We start from the raw sequence: 5,153 nt of genomic DNA, 5'->3' as shown, positions 1-5,153 counted from the left end.
CCTCCCTTCCTTCTTCCTTCCTTTTTGAAACATGCTACTGATTTTCTTTTATACCATCTCCTATATCATCACCCACTTGCTATAACATTATACACCATGTTTAGCACATTTTTGTTTATCTCTCACCCTTGAAATCATTGCTAATTACTTCTCAACAAATAGTTTTTTTTTTATCACTTTCATTTTCTTTCTATTTTAAGTGATGCTTCCAGAACAATATTAGGCCATTCTGAAAACACTCCAAAGCTTCACACACAGTCTATAAATTCTAAAAATTAGAATTCCTTCTAAGAGCCAAGGCTCCTGCATCTTGTTTTTCTTCACCACACGTGCCATGTTGGTATACTGCAGAATATAGCACAATGTTTTTCAGAGATATGTGATGGTGCCTTTGCTTAAATCTGCTGCCCACCAGGAATGCAAATACATTCGCTTGGTGAAACAGACTGAGCCTTCAGAATTCAGCCAAAGCTCATCTTCTCTTTAATCATTTTCCCCGTCTTCAGACAACACTTTATAAGTCAGAATTTTGTCTGTAGAAAACACTGACAACATTATGGTGACCTCTCTTTCTAGACAGATAGCAAGCTATGACAAGTCAAGAACTTATTAATAAGATGAAAGAAATATTGCATATACTCTCTCAATTATGGAATGATTATGAGATAAAGCAGAAGTGGAATCCATTGGAGAAGGACAGAAAGGGAGGGAGTGGGCGGGATGGGGAGGGTAGAAGTGACAGATGTGAGGAAAACCAAGTGCTATATAGATACATAAAAATGTCAAAAATCAGTCCTATCATTTGTTTGCTAACGAAAACTTTAATTTGAAAAGAAAATGTGTTTTGCTATTAGCTTTTCAATATGCATTTCTAACATAGTTACTTGCATAGTGTCAGTCTTAAATCAAAGTATAGAAACAGCAAAGGTCCTTTTATTTGCAGCCACGGACTGTCCCTGTTTCCAGATGATGGCAAATGAAAATGGGCCCACTCTAACCTGAATGATTCAACTCATGCAGAGTGTGAGGACTGTGTGAGTCAACCTTCCACACCATCTTTACTCTGGTACTTAAACTTTTGGAACATAGGTTCATAAATTCCTAACGCACTCCTTTTACATCTTTATGAGGCTGTTTCTGAGTCAGTAATAATGTTTTGACCTTGTTATGATTAAATTCTACTAGTTACAAGGATATTGTCCTTAGCTAGAGCACGATTAGCAACATTATATTTACTTTCTACATTAACCTGAAGGTTTAGAACTGAATAAAAATATCAGTAATATACCTGTAAGTATTTAAGGAGAAATGAAGTGAGAGAAATACACACTTTTTATAGTTTCTATTCTCAGTAAGTGTCTTTTAAAATAGGTTTTCAAAGCATGACTTAAAAGAAAGAACACAACTGCTATTATTCATCATCTGGCAAAAGAAAATAAGATAAAAATCAATACCTCATTTTCAGTTAAAAATGTCTCATACTTCAAATGACCCTTAAATCATATGCAGACCAAGACTTAAAATCCAGGTCTTATTTTATAAAAGAATTTCCTTGTCTTCTTCCTACTACTGCTTTTCTCTGCAGACTGTCATGACGTGGGGTTTGCCTAACCCACTCTCTTGCTGCTGAGTATAAGAAGATATGCAGAATCAAAATGAAGCGTATCACTGGTTATATCCAACAGAGGATATGAATTAAAAAAAACTGAACAAGAAGCTGGAAAGTCCATCGCCGTGAACAGAACTGACGGTTTTGAACTCGCATTTGGTTCACTCTTAGCTAATAGGCATGAGCTGAGACAAACCGGGATATGAAAATTCTAAAGGTGTGTTATAATTGTCCTCAACTGGTTATACACAGATTGGATTTGAATTGAGTCTATGACAATAAGAACTGATGAAGAAGCACTATTCCTATAGAAGTCTCTCCTCTTAAATATTTTTGTATTAAATATTAAATAAATCAATTTATTAGATTTATGTGTAGACTATACATCTAAAATAAATTATGAACTAAGCATTAGGTATTTCATCACAGTTCTCACCTTAATAATTATATTAGCTATAAATAAAAAATTTATATTTAAAACATACTTTATTTGGATAAACAAATTTATGATAAAAGAAAATAGCATACAGATAGCACAAGATAAACATATACAAAGCAGAAAAAAATGTAATTCCATCTATGGACAAAATACATAGCTGGTTTGAATTCTATGCAAGTCTTTCCATTATTATTTTTATTATTATTCTTAGGTTCCTCAAAGTACATGTTTTTCCATACAAAATGCCTTCCCTCATCCAAATCAAGTATTTAGGCATGGGTCTCTTTCAGCTACCAAAGATCCAGAGACATCTTTTACAAAACAAACAGACAAACAAACAAACAAACAAACAAAAGCAACAACAATAACAACAACAAAAAAACATTATCACCTCATGGAGAACAAACTTTTGCTATGAAATTCTGTAGCATTGTCACTGAAAGTTATAACATATCTAGAAACAGGAAGGAAAGAAGGAAGGAAGAAAGAAAAAAAGGAAATAAATTCCAGCAGCTGACAGAGGTTTAGCAGAGGACCAATTAGCATTTATTTATTCTAACCGTATAAAGAGAAAACCCTTGAAAAATATAGTAACAATGGACTTGTTTCCTACTTGTGTTGCTACATTTAGAATTTTCTAGGCATTAATGATAATTTATTGTATATAGACACAGAATATGGTACATTTCTGAACCCAGTTATGCAAATATAGTTATATTAATTAAGGTCTGGAGTGGGGAGGGGAGATATTTTATTTTTAAATATTGAGCTACCAAATAATAAATTACAATTTAAAATTTAAATTTCAAAAATAATATTTAATGCAATTAGGTCAACACTTATGAAGTAAGTACTAATCATGCTCTGCTCCCTGGAGCAGGCCCCTCCCTCTCACTGTGAAGGAAGTGACCAGGGCTAGCCTCAGGAAACATTAAATGGAAGGGGGCTTTCTGAGCTAATACACATGAATTGTTTGGGGACTTTCATACTTCATGTCTTTTATTTCTTCTAATATCACAGTGCAACTATTCAGACAGAAAGCAGACTTTCCTCTAGCAGAAATGACAGATTTAGTAAGGTTTCAAGAACCTCATAACCACATGTACTTACGCCTCCTATCTTGAACTGAAGCTTTCCACATCGGCGTATCCTAGAAGAAGCTGAGCCTATGAAGCTGCTAAGATGGTTTTATAGTGACATTGAGTCATGAGCCAAGTGGTAACTGAAGAACATGCTAATTTTACTTCTGTAAATGGGACACATGAAATGGGAGTCGCACACTTGGAAGGGAGGGTGGAGAGACTGCCTCCAACGCAGAGGATTCTAGTGTGAACAATGCAGTTTTAAAAATGAAGACTGAATGTCAGAAACAGAGAAAATTACCTCGTTCCACTCTCAAATTCAGTGACAAAAATCCTCAAATGTTAAAATAATGAAATCCTGTGCAATTTCCAGTGTGCTCAGTACTTAAGACACATTGGTGTTTTCTGTCTAAGACTTCCCTGCAGTAAGAACAGTGGTCAAGAACTCCAATGAGCTTTCATTTATGTGGAACAAATCTGCTAACATTTACCATGTGAAAAAATGAAAGAACTGGTCAAATATAAGTATTTATTAATTCCCTGAAAGATACCAATAAACCTAATATATGTGTACATAAACATTTGTTTTGGAAGGAAATATTTTTTTAAAAGAAAAAGAAAATGATGACAGAAATTTTGTAGAGTTTTACATTCATAACTCTGGCATTTATAAATGTCTGGGTTAATAAAGGACATCTGGCTTCTCAAATCTGCATCTACACTAGATCTATTGCAATACGTTGCTTCCACTGCGCTATATGAGGAAAACCTGTCCTCATACAGATTTTTCTTTTAGGTTTACAAAAATGAAGAGAACTTTAATAGCCTTTTCAGATATTTGTAAAGCTTTATTTTTTACAATGTGGACTGTAAAAGCATAAGAAAATGCTTTACACCCCTGTTTGCTGATGTCTCTATCATCTGTCTTGTGTCAGGAGTGGCTCCTTTGTTCTTGCAAGCACACATATGCATGCACACACACAATACTGAGCATCACTCTTTTGTCATATATTTGTTTACTGGGTACTGAGTCAGGTAAAGTTTTCAAATAGTTATATTTTCTATTATACAACCTAATTAATTCCACCTGTATCCTCATAAAGTTTTTTTTGGGGGGGCAGATATGACATTTTCCAAAACATATCTTTTTCATTTGAAAGCTTGGATATTGCAGTCCCAAATCCAATTATTCACTTTCAAGAAAATCTTTGCAAAACACCCAGGCACAAACAACCCTGAGTTTGCTTTCTATAGAGATTATTAGGAATGGTGATCCTTCAGTCTACAACGTGACTGAGCAGGTGCACAGGTATTTATTAAGAAGAATCCAGTGTTTTGATACTTGGCAACAGTACATCATGAGGCTCTCTTTTAGCAGATAAAATACTGAAAAGAAATGGACTCCAAGAATGAGATGCAGTAAAATTAATGCCCTCTTATTGATTTGTCAAATATAGTTTAAATAATTGGTGGTGACAGTGCATGGGTACTTAGGAAAGTCCCATGTCACTAGTTGAACTTGTTCAAAGTTGGCAATGGTTTTCCTACCATATCTTATCCACTGTTAGTATAAATGACAGCCTATCTTTTGTTTCTATGATTATATTTTATTCTGCTTTTACAAATTCTAAAGTTGGTTGATTATACCACTATTTAGTTGTTTTAATGTCCTCATACTGTTCAGCCAATCACAAGTTTAAAATAAGAGAATGTAGCTTACAACTATTAAAATCAGAGGCCTTAAATATATTGGAAACTATTTTTGTCCATTTAAGCATCCAGTGGCTTCAAGGGTACTCACAAACACTTTTGCTCACTTAACAATTACCCCTTTGCCCTTATTCCTAGTGATAATTTCTGTAGTTTTTCTTTTTTGTTTCTTAAACCATATTTAGATCTTCTTCTCTTATTTTTGCCAGGTACCTTAGAGAGGGAAGATCAGGTCCTCTTACATTAATTTCTTAAATTCCCCTTTCTCTAGCAACACATGAACAGTTATCCATGAACACTTTTTTTTTTTTTT

At 34.1% G+C, this 5,153-nt stretch overlaps 1 protein-coding gene across 2 annotated transcripts in view; it reads right to left on the bottom strand.

The window, feature by feature from the left end:
- Pkia (cAMP-dependent protein kinase inhibitor alpha) overlaps window positions 1–5,153 on the bottom strand; it is a 69,457-nt gene that overhangs the window by 12,008 nt on the left and 52,296 nt on the right. The window contains exon 1 of one of the 2 annotated variants that reach the window (XM_029538080.1): window positions 3,159–3,242. The exons of the other annotated variant lie outside the window; for it this stretch is intronic. The gene's annotated coding sequence lies outside the window, so the exon portion shown is untranslated. Of the gene's footprint in view, window positions 1–3,158; window positions 3,243–5,153 lie in introns of those variants that run through there. 2 annotated transcript variants of the gene reach the window in all.

This window comes from Mus pahari, chromosome 4 (assembly GCF_900095145.1).
Source record: "Mus pahari chromosome 4, PAHARI_EIJ_v1.1, whole genome shotgun sequence".
Classification (NCBI taxonomy): Eukaryota; Metazoa; Chordata; class Mammalia; order Rodentia; family Muridae; genus Mus; species Mus pahari.
Note: the sequence above shows the minus strand (reverse complement) of the source record. Positions and strands in the feature narration are given on the sequence as shown.